Source organism: Marmota flaviventris, chromosome 19, assembly GCF_047511675.1.
Source record: "Marmota flaviventris isolate mMarFla1 chromosome 19, mMarFla1.hap1, whole genome shotgun sequence".
Taxonomy (NCBI): domain Eukaryota; kingdom Metazoa; phylum Chordata; class Mammalia; order Rodentia; family Sciuridae; genus Marmota; species Marmota flaviventris.
The window spans coordinates 24752-36188 of record NC_092516.1 but is presented as its reverse complement, the minus strand read 5'-3'; positions in this window follow the sequence as shown (position 1 = coordinate 36188).

Here is an 11437-nt window from a genome sequence, read left to right as displayed (position 1 = left end):
TAGTGTTAGGGTTAGTATTAGTGTTAGGGGTTTTGTTTGTGTTAAGGTTAGCATTAAGGTTTGTTTTAGGGTTAAGTTTAGGGTTAGGTTTAGGATTATAGTTAAGATTAGGGAAAGAGTTAGGGTAAGGGTAAGGGTTAGAGTTTGGGGTATGTTTAGGTTCAGGGTTAGATTTAGCGTAAAAGTTAGGGTTAGAGTTAGGGTTAATATTAGTGTAAAGGTTAGTGTTAGGGATAGGATTAGGGTTAGTGTTATGGTTAGGCTTAGGGATAGGGTTAGTGTAAAGTTAGTGATAGGGTAGACTTGGGGTTAGGGTTAGTGTTAGGATTAGGGTTATGATTAGTGTTAGGTTTAGTGTTATTTTAGGGTTAGGGTTAGGGTTAGGGTTAAATAAGGTTTAGGGGTAAGGTTAGTTATGGTTAGGTTTATGGTTTGTGTTAGGGTTTGTGTTAGTGTTAGGGTTAGGTTAGAGTTTATGTTAGTGTTAGAGCTAGTGTGTAGGTCAGATTTAGGTTTAGGGTTAAGGTTAGGTTTAGTGTTCATGTTCTTGTTAGGGTTAGGATTAGTGTTAGGGTTGCGTGTAGGTTTTCAAATAGGGTTAGTGTTAGCGTTATGGTTAGGATTAGAGTTATATTTAGGTTTAGTGTTTGGGTTAGAGTTAGGTTTAGGGTTAATTTTAGGGTTATGGTTAATGTTAGAGTTAGTGTTAGTGTTAGGGTTAGGGTGAAGTTTATTGTTCATGTTAGGATTAGGGTTAGGGTTAGGGTTAGGGTTAAGATTAGGGTTAAGCTTAGTGCTATAGTTAAAGTTAGGATTGTGTAAGGTTAGGGTTACCTTTATAGTTATGGTTAGAATTAGGGTTAGGGTTAGTGTTAGGTTTTGGGTTAGGAGTATGGTTAGTGAAACACTTAGGTTTAGGGTGAGAAGTAGGTTTAGTGTTAGGGTTATGTTTAGGATTAGGGTAAGTGTTAGCATTAGGGTTATGTTTAGGGTTATGTTTAGGTAAGGGTTAGGTTTTGTGTCAGTGTTAGGGTTAGGGTTAGAGTTAGATTTTGGTTTAGATTTAAGGTAAGGGTAAGGGTTAGAATTAAATTTAGGGTTAGGGTCAGTGTGAGATTTAGGATTAGGGTTCAAATTAGGGTTGCAGGGAGGGTTATGGTTAGGTTTAGGATTAGGTTTAAGGTTAAGATTAGGGTTAGAGTCAGGCATAGTGTTATGGTTAAGGTTAGTTTTAGGGTTAGGTTTGCGGTTAGGGTTACTGTTAGGTTTAGGGTTAGGGTTAGGTTTAGGGTTAGTTTTATGGTTAAGGTTAGTTTAGTGTTAGAGTTAGGGTTAGGTTTAGTGTTAGAGTTTTGGTTAGGTTTCTGTTAAAGTTACAGTTAAGATTGGGGTTAGGGTTACATTAGGGTTCTGGTTAGGGGTAGCATTAGGGTTATGGTTAGAGTTAGGGTTAGTGCTAGAGTTAGGTTTAGTTTTAGTGTTAGGGTAATGGTTAGGTTTAGGGATAGTGTTCGGGTTAGTGTTATGGTTAGGGATTGTGTTAAGTTTATGGATAGGGTTAGGTTTAGTGTTATTGTTAGGGTTAGGGATAGGTTTTATGTTAGGCTTAGGTTTAGAGTTAGTATTAGGGTTAGCTTTAGGGGTAGGGTTAGGGATAGTGTTAGGGTTAGGGTTAGTGTTTGGGTTAGTGTTATAGTTAGGTTATGTTTAATGTTAGGGTTAGGGTTACGGTTTGGGTGAAGTTTAGGGTTAGTGTTATGTTTAGGGTTAGGTTTAGTGTTAAGGTTAGTGTTAAAGTTCAGCTTAGGGTTAGGGTCAGTGTTTGGATTATGGTTAGGGTTAGGGTTTGATTTAGTTTTAGAGTTATGGTTAGTGTTAGGGTTTGTGTTATGGTTATGGTTAGGGTTAGTGTTAGGGATAGGATTTGTGATAAGATTATGGTTACAGTTTTGCTTAGGTTTAGGTTTAGGTTTAACTTAGTGATAGGTTTAGGGTTAGGGTTTGGGTTAGTGTTAGGGTTTTTTAGCATTAGGTTTAGGGTTAGTGTTAGGTTATGTTTACTGTTAGTATTAGGGTTAGGGTTATTTTAGGTTTAGTGTTAGGGTTAGGGTTAGAGATAGAGTTAGGGTTAGATTTAGGGTTATTAATAAAATTAGTGTTAGGGTAGGTTTAGGGGTTGTGTTAGTGTTAGGTTTAGTGTTAGTGTTAGGTTTAGGTTTAGGGTACGGTTTAGTGTTAGTGTTAGAATTGGTTTTAGTGTTAGGGATAGTGTTAGAATTTGGGATAGGTTTATATTTAGTCTTAGGATTAGGGTTTAGTTTAGTACTAGGTTTAGGGTTAGGGTTTGGGTTAGTTTTAGGGTTAAGGGTAGGGTTATTTAGCATTAGGTTTAGGGTTAGTGTTAGGTTAGGGTTACGGTTATGATTAGGGTTAAGTTTAGGGTTAGTGTTTGTGCGTTATGTTTAGTGCTAGGGTTAGTTTTATTTTTTCAGTTACGGTTATGATTAGGATTCAGGTTAGGTTTAGCGTTAGGGTTAGGTTTCAGTTAGGGTTGGGGTTAAGGTTTTTGTTAGGGTTAGATTTAGGGTTATGTTTTGGGTTAGAGTTAAGGTTACTTTTAGGTTTATACTTATGACTAGGGTTTGGGTTAGGATAGAGTTAGAGTTAGGGTTATGTTATGGTTAGGGTTATGGTTACAGTTAGGGATGTGTTAGTTTTAGGATAAGCATTAGGGTTAGGGTTACAGTTAGGGTTAGGTTTTGTGTTAGTTTTAGTGTTAGTGTTAGCATTAGGGTATGTGTTAGGTTTAGGGTTACAGTTAGGGCTAGGGTTAGTGTTTGGTTAAGGTTTAGGTTTAGGTTTAGAGTAAGTGTTATGGTTAGTGTTATTGTTATTGTTAGGGTTAGGGTTAGGTTTAGTGTTAGAATAAGTGTTATGGTTAGTATTAGGGTTAAAGTTAGGGTTAGAGTCAGGGTTTGTGTTAAGTATATTGTTAGGATTTGTGTTAGGATTAGGGTTAGTGTGAGGGTTAAAATTACAATTAGGATTAGGGTTAGCTTTAGGGTTAGGTGTTAGGTTAGTGTTAGGATTAGGATTAGGGTATTTGTTAGCGTTAAGGTTGGGTTTAGTGTTAGGTTAGGGTTAAGGTTAGTATTAGGATTAGGGTTATTTTAGGGTTAGTGTTAGGGTTAGGGTAAGGGTTAGGGATAGAGTTAGGCTTAGGTTTAGGGTTATTAATAGAATTAGGGTTAGGTTAGGTTAGGTTTAGGGGTTGTGTTAGTGTTAGGGTTAGTGTTAAGTTTAGGGTAAGGTTTAGTGTTAGTGTTAGAATTAGCGTTAGGATTAGGGATAGTGTTAAGATTTGGGATAGATTTAGATTTAGTCTTAGAATTAGCATTAGTTTTAGGTTTAGAATTCGAGTTAGGGTTAATGTTGGGGTTAGGGTTAGGGTTAGTGTTAGGGTAAGGGTTAGGTTTAGAATTAGGTTTAGGTTTATTGTTAGGGTTTTGGTTAGGTTTAGGGTTAGGATTACTGTTAGGGTTTTTGTTAGGTTTACAGTTAGTGTTATGGTAAGGTGTACAGTTAGGTTTAGGTTTAGGGTTAGTATTAGGGTAAATTTTAGGGTTTGTGTTCGGGTTAGGGTTATGTTTAGTTTTGGGGTTAGTATTAGGTTTACGGTTAGTGTTAGTGTTAGGTTTAGGTTTAGGGTTTGTGTCTTGTTTAGGGTTAGGGATATTGTTAGGTTTACGGATATATTTAGGGTTAGTGTGAGGTTTAGGGTTAAGGATAATGTTAGTGTTATGGTTATGCTTAGGGTGAGGTTGATGGTTACTGTAAGGTATAGGGTTATGTTAGTGTTAGCGTTTAGGTTTGTGTTAGGGTGAGGCTTAAAGTTAGTGTTAGAGTTAGCGTTAGGCTTAGGGTTAGAGTTAGTATTAGGGTTGGGACAGGGTTATGGTCAGGGTTAAGGTTAGGTTTATGGTTTGAGTTGGAGTTATGGTTGTGGTTAGAATTGGGGTTAGGCTAAAGTTAGTGTTAGGGTTGGGGTTAGGGTTAGGATTATGTTTAAAGTTAGGGTTATAGTTAGGGTTAGGATTAGTGTTAGGGTTAGTTTTGCTTTTAGGGTTAGTGTTTGTGTAGGGTTAGTTTTAATGTTTGTGTTAGCATTAGGTGTAGGGTTAGGTTTAGGGTTATGGTTACAAAACGTTTAGGGTAAGATTTAGGGTTAGGGATGGGTTTAGGGTTAGTGTTAATCTTAGAAATAAGGTTAGGGTTAGTGTTAAATTTATAGTTAGGGTTATATTTAGGAATAGTTTTAGGTTTAGGATTATGTTAGGGTTAGTGTTAGGTTAAAGGTTATGGTTAGGATTAGGGTTAAGGTTAAAGTTAGTATTAAAGTTAGGGTTAGGGTTAGGGTGAATATTAATATTAGTGTTAGAATTAGACTTAGAGTTAGTGTTAGTTAGGGTTATGTTTAGGGTAAGTGTTATTTTTAGGGTTATGTTTGGAGTTAGTTTTAGGGTTAGGGTTAGGGTTAGGGTTAATTCAGTGTTAGTGTTATGGTTAGGTTTAGGGTTAGTGTTAGTTTTAAGCTTAGTGTAAGGGTTGTGTTAGCGTAAAGTTTATGTTTAGATTTATGATTACAGTTAGGGTTATAATTTGGGTTAGTGTTAGGTTTTTGGTAAGATATGGGTTAGGGTTAGTGTTAAGGTTTCTGTTAGGATTAGATTTAGGATTAGGGTAAGTATGAGTGTAGGTTTTAGGGTTAGGGTTATGGTTATGATTAAGGTTAGTTTTAGGGTTAGAATTTGTGTTAGGGTTATTTTATTGTTAGGGTTATGGTAAGGGTTAGGGATTGTGTTAGGGTTAGGGTTAGGGTTAGATTCATTGTTACAGTTAGGATTAGGGTTAGTGTTATGTTTAGGGTTAGGGTTAGGGTAAGTGTTAGTGTTAGAGTTATGGTTACATTTTGTGTAAGGGTTAGGGTTAGGGTTAATATTAGGTTTAGGGTTAGGGTTTTGCTGGCATTAGTGGTAGAGTTAAGGATATGGATATATTTAAGTTTTGGATTCGGGTTATGGTTAGGGTTAGCGTTAGTTTTTGGTTAGGGTTAGTGTTAAGGTTTGTGTTAGGGTTAGATTTAAGGTTAGGGTAAGAATTAGGATTACTGTTAGTGTTAGTGTTAGGGTTAAGGTTTACATTTAGAGTTTGGATTAGGGTTAGGGATAGTATATGTATTACGGTTAGAGTTAGAGTTAGTTTTAGGGTTAGGGTTAGGTTTAGGGTTATGCTTGGGTAGGTTTAGGGTTAGGTTAGTGTTAGGGTATATTTATGGTTAGGGTTTGTGTAATGGTTGGTGTTAGAGTAAGGGTTTGGTTTAGTGTTAGAGTTAGGGTTAAGGTTAGGGTTTGTGTTAAATTTAGGATTAGGTTTAGAGTTAGGGTTTGTGTTTGGGTTAGGATTATGGATAAGATTAGGGTTAGATTTAGGGTTACAGTTAGGGTAAGAGTTAGGTTAGGAATAGGTTTTCAGTTAGTTTTAGGTTTAGGGTTATGGTTAGGGTGAGGGTTACTCTTAGGTATAATGTTAGGGTTATTGTTAGGATTATGGTTAGAGTTAGGGTTGGTGTTTGGGCTAGGGTTAGTGTTAGGTTTAGGGTTAGGTTTAGTGTTATGGTAAGGGTTAGGTTTTGGGTTATGGTTAGGGTTAAGGAAAGTGTTAGTGTTAGGTTATGGTTAGGGTTAGTTTTAGATGTAGGGTTAGGTTTAGAGTTAGGGTTAGTGTTGTGGTTAGTTTTAGAGTAAGGTTTAGGGTTTCAGTGACCATTACGGTTAGGATTAGGGTTATGTTAGGATTAGGTTAGGATTAAGTTTATGCTTACTAATTGGATTAGGGCTAGATTTAGGGTTAGGGTTAAGGTTAGTGTTAGGGTAGGGGTAGGGTTATGGTTAGGATTAGGTTTAGGGTAAGTGTAACAGTTATAGTTAGGATTAGGCTTAGTATTATGTTTAGGGTTAGTGATTGGGTAAGGTTTAGAGTTAGGGTAATGTTTAGGGTTAGGGTTAGGGTTAGGTATGGTTTAGTGTTAGCATTAGTCTTGGGTTTATGCTTCGGTTGAATGTTACGTTTAGGGTTAGTGTTAGTGTTAATGTTAGTGTTAGGGTTTGTGTTATGGGTAGGTTTATTGTTAGGTTAAGGTTTACGGTTAGAATTAGGGTTAGGGTTAAGGTTAGTTTTAGGGTTAGGATTAGTGTTACATTTAGGATTAGGGTTAGGGTTAGAGTTAGGTTAGGGTTAGGGTTTGTGTTAGGTTATGTGTTAGGGACAGGTTTGCGGATAGAATTAGGGTTAGTGTTAGGCTTAGCTTTATGGTTAGGTTTAGAGTTAGGTTTAGTGCTAGGATTAGGGTTAGGGTAAGGGTTAGGGTAAGGGTTAAGGTTATTGTTAGGTTTAGTTTTAGGATTAGGTTTAGTGTTAGGGTGAGGGATAGAATTTGTTTAGGGTATGGGTTAGTGTTCATGTTATGTTTAGTGTTTGTGTTAGTGTTAGTGTTCGGATTATGATTATGGTTAGGATTAGGTTTAGGGTTAGATTTACTGTTACTTGTTTTGCTTTATTGTTAGTATTACGGTTAGTGTTAAGGTTAGGGTTAGAGTTAGGGTTAGTGTTAGTTTAGGGTTAGGGTTAGTTTTAGGGTTAATGTTAGGTTCAAGTTTAGGGTTAGGTTTAGGGTTAGGGTTCATGTTAGGGTTAGAGTGAGGGTTAGGATTAGGGTTAGGGTTAGGGTTAGAAATAGATTTAGTATATGTTTAGGGTTAGGGTTACTGTTATGATAATGGCTAGGGATAGGGTTAGGTTTAGGGTTAGTGTTATGGTTCGGGTTAGGGTTTCTTTTAGGGTTAGTGTTAGGATTACTTTTAGGTTTTTGGTTATGATAAGGATTAGCTTTTGTGTTATGGTTAGGGTTAGGTTTACTGTTAGGATCAACGTTATGGTTTAGGTTAGTGTTAGGGTTAGAGAGTTATGTTTATTTTTAGGGTTAGTGTTTGGTTTACGGTTTACGGTTAGGTTGTGTTAGGGTTTCTGTTATTGTTAGCTTTAGTATTAGATTTAGGTTTAGTGTTCGGCATAGCTTTAGGTTTAGGGTTAGGGTTATGTTTATGGTTAAGGTTAGAGTTAGGGATAGGATTAGGTTTAGGTTTAGGTTTAGGTTTAGTGGTAGGGTTAGTGTTACTGTTAGGGTTAGGATTAGTGTTCGGGTTAGGGTTAGGGTTTGGGTTAGTGTAATATTCAGGTTTAGGGTCAAAGTTAGGTTTAGGTTTAGTGTTAGGGTTAGGGTTATTGTTAGGTTTATTGTTAAAGTTAGTGTTGGTTTATTTTTAGTGTTATGATTACAGTTAAAGTTAGGGTTAGGGTTAGGGTTGGGTTTAGGTTTAGTCTTAGGATTAGGGTTAATATTAGGGTTAGTGTTAGTGTTAGGGTTATGTTTTTGATTAAGGTTAAGGTTAGGGTTAGTTTTATTGTTTGGCTTTGTGTTAGGGTTAGTGTTATGCTTAGTGTTAGAGTTAAGGTTAGGGTTAGGATTAGTGCTATCAAAGTGTTAGGTTTAGGCTTTGTGTTAGTGTTAGGTTTAGAGTTAGGTTTAGCGTTACTGTTAGTGTTAGGGTTAGGGTTATGTTTATGGTTCATGTTAGGGTTAGGGTTGGTTTTAGGTTTAGTTTTTCTTTTATTGTTTGGATTCATGTTAGGGTTAGGGTTAGGGTTAGGTTTAGGTTTATTATTAGTTTTAGTGTTTGGGTTTGTGTTAGCGTTAGAGTTAGGGTTAGTGTTAGTGTATGGTATGGTTAGGGTTAGGGTTAGAGTTAGTTTTAGATTTAACATTAGGGTTAGTGTTAAGGTTTGTGTTAGGCTTAGGGTTAGAATAAGGGTTAAGTAATGTGTTACGTTTATGGATAGGTTTAGGGTTAGGATTAGGTTAATTTTTATAGTTACGGTTACATTAGTTTTATGGTTATAGATTTGACTAGGGTTTGTGTTAAATGTAGAGTTTATGGTTAGGCTTATGATTAGGGTTAACGTTAGTGTTAGGGTTAGGGTTTATATTAGAGTTAGCGTTAGAGTTAGTTTAAGTTTAGTTTTAGAGCTAGAATTAAGGTTAAGATTAGGGTTAGGTTTAGGGCTAGTGTTAGGTTTAGTGTTAGGGTTAGGGTTATGGTTAGGTTTAGTTTTATTGTTAGGTTTAATGTTAGGCTTTGGGTTAATGTTAGTGTTAGAGTTAATGTGAGTTTATTTTTGGATTTAGGGTTAGGGTTTGTGTTGGGGTTAGCATAATTTAGGGTTATGATTTTGTTTAAGTTTAGGGTTAGTGTTAGTGTATAGGTTAGGGTTAGTTTTAGGGTAAATGTTAGTTTTAGTTTTACATTTAGAGTTTGGATTAGGGTTAGGGATAGTATATGTATTACAGTTAGAGTTAAAATTAGGGCTAGGGTTAGGGTTAGTGTTAGGGTTAGGGTTAGATTTAAGGTTTATGTTATGGTTAGGTTTAGGGTTATTGTTAGTGTTAGGATTTGCGTTAGGGTTAGTATTATGTTTAGTGTTAGGGTTAGGTTTAGGGACAAGAATAGGGTTAGTTTTAGGGTTAGGGTTAGGTTCATGTTAGGGTTAGAGTTTGTGTTAGGGTTAGAGTTAGGGTTAGGATTAGAGTTAGGGTTAGGATTAGGTTTAGTATTTGGTTATGGTTCGTTTACTTTTAGATTAGGGTTAGGGTTAGGGTTAGTGTTATGTTTAGCATTACAGTTTGTGTTAGGGTTAGTGTTAGGGTTGGATTTACAGTTAGGATTAACATTAGGTTTAGGTATAGGTTTAGTGTTAGGATTAGGTTTAGTGTTAAGATTAAGGTTAGAGTTAGGGTTTGTGTTAGGGTTAAGTTTAGGTTCATGAGTAGAATTTGTGTTTGGGTTAGGTTTAGGGTTAGTATTAGCTTTAGGGTTAGGTTTTGTGTTAGGGTTTCCTTTAGGGTTAACGTTAGGGATTGGTTTATGGTTAGTGTTAGGGTAAACTTTAAGGTAAGGGTTAGGGTTTCTGTTAGTGTTAAGGTTAGTGTTAGGTTTAGTATTAGGGTTAGGGTTATGGTTTTGTTTAGGTTTACAGTTAGGGTTAGTGTTAGGCTTTGGGTTAATGTTAGGGATAGAGTTAGTGTTAGGTTTAGATTTGGGTTTAGGGTTAGGGTGTGTGTTGGATTTAGAGTTATTGAGAGTTATGTTTATGTTTAGGGTTAGGGTTAGTATTAGTGTTAGGGTTAGGGTTAGGGTAAGTGTTAGTGTTAGGGTTAAGGTTAGTGTTTGTGTTAGGGTTAGGTTTAGGAATAGGGTTAGTATTAGTGTTAGAGTTAATATTAGGGTTAGGGTTAGTGTTACGGTTAGGGTCATATTTAGATTTAGGGTTTGTGTTTTGGTTAGGGTTAGGGTTACTGTTAGGATTAAAATTATGGTTAGGATTAGTGTTAGGGTTAGGGTTATTGTTAGTGTTAGTTTTTGTGTTAAGGTTATTGTTATATTTAGTGTTAGGGTTGGGGTTAGGGTTAGGAATATGGTTAGGATTAGGGTTAGGTTTAGGGTTAGTGTTAGTGTTAGTGTTAGGGTTAGGGTTAGTTTTAGGGTTAGTGTTAGGTTTATGGTTATAGTTAGTGTTAGGGTTAGGTTTAGAGGTCATGTTAGGGTTAGGGTTAGTGTTAGGGCTAGGGTTTGGGTCAGGATTAGTTTTACCATTTGGTTAGGGTTAGGTTTTCTGTAAGGGCTAGGTTTAGGGTTAGCATTAGGAATATGTATAGGATTAGGATTAGGGTTAAAGTTAAGGTTAGGGTCAATATTAGGGTTAGGGATAGGGTTAGTGTTATGGTTAGGTTTAGGTTTTGTGTTAGGATTAGGGTTAGGGTTAGGGTTAGGGTTAAAATTAGATTTTGTGTTGGGATTTCTCTGAGAGTTAGTGTTAGTTCTGGCCTTAGTGTTAGAGTTAGGGAAATGGTTATTATTACAGTTAAGATTCACGTTAGCATTAGGGTTAGGTTTAGGATTAAGTTTGGGTTAAGGTGAAGGTTTGTGTTAGGGTTAAATTTAAGGTTAGAAGTAGAATTAGGGTTAGGTTTAGGGTTTGTATTAGAGGTAGGGATAGGGTTACGGTTAAGTTTAGTTTAAGGGTTTAGTTTTAGTGATAGAGTTATGGTTCATATTAGGGTAAGTTTTTTGTGTTAGAAATAAGGTTAGAGTTAGTGTTACATTAGGGTTAGGGTTAGGATTATGTAAGTGTTAGGGTTAGGGTTAAGGTTACACTTAGTGTTGGGTTATGGTTAGGGTTATGGTTAGTGTTAGGGTTATGGTTATGGTAAGGTTAGGCTTAGGGTTAGTTTAAGGGTTAGGGCAAGTGTTTGTGTTAGTGTTAGTGTTAGGATTAGGTTTACGATTACGGTCAACTTTAGAATTAGTGTTAGGATAGGGTTGGATTAGGTTTAGATTAGCGTTAGGACTAAGGTTTGTGTTAGGGTTAGATTTAGGGTTAGGGTAAGAATTAGTGTTAGGGTTATTGTTAGGGTTAAAATTGTGGTTACGTTTAGGGTTATGGTTAGGATAGGTTTAGATTTAGGTTACATTTAGTGTTAGGGTTAGTTTAGGTTTAGGGTTATGGTTAGGTTTCGGGTTTGTGTTAGGGTTAGGGTTTGTGTTTAAGGTTAGGATTAAGATTACGGTTAGGGTTAGGTTTAAGGTTCTTTTAAGATTACAGTTAGGGTTAGGGACAGGTTTAGGGTAAGTGTTTGGGTTAAAGTTAGGATTATGGTTACTTTTAGGGTAAGGTTAGGTTAGTGTTAGGTTTAAGGTTAGAGTTAGGGTTATGGTTAGGTTTAGGTTTAGTGTTAGGGTTAATATTAGGCTTATGGTTAGTGTTAGCGTTAGGTTTAGGTCAGGGTTAGAGTTAGAGTTTGGATTAGGGTTAGGTCTAGTTTTAGGTGGTTAGAGTTAGGGTTATTTTTAGGGTTAGGTTTAGGGTTTGGGGAAGGATTAGGGTAAGTGTTAGTGATAGGGTTAGGGTTGGGGCTAAATTTAGTGTTAGGATAAGTGTTAGTGTTAGTTTAAGTGTTAGTTTTAGGGTTAGGGCTAGTGTTAGGGTTAGTGTTAGGGTTAGGGTTTGGTTAGTGTTTGTGTTACGGTTAGAGGTTTTGTTAGGGATAGGATTAGGGTTAGGGTTAGTGTTAGTTTTTGTGTTAGGGTTATTTTGATGGTTTGTGATAGGGTTAGTGTTAGGGTTAGGGATAGCATTAGTGTTAAGGTTAGGGTTTGGTTAGGGTTAGGGTTAGTGTTAGGGTTAGTGTTAGGTTTAAGTTTATGGTTAGTGCTAGGTTTAGGGAAAGGGTTAGGGTGAGGGTTAGATTAGGGTTAGGGTTCGT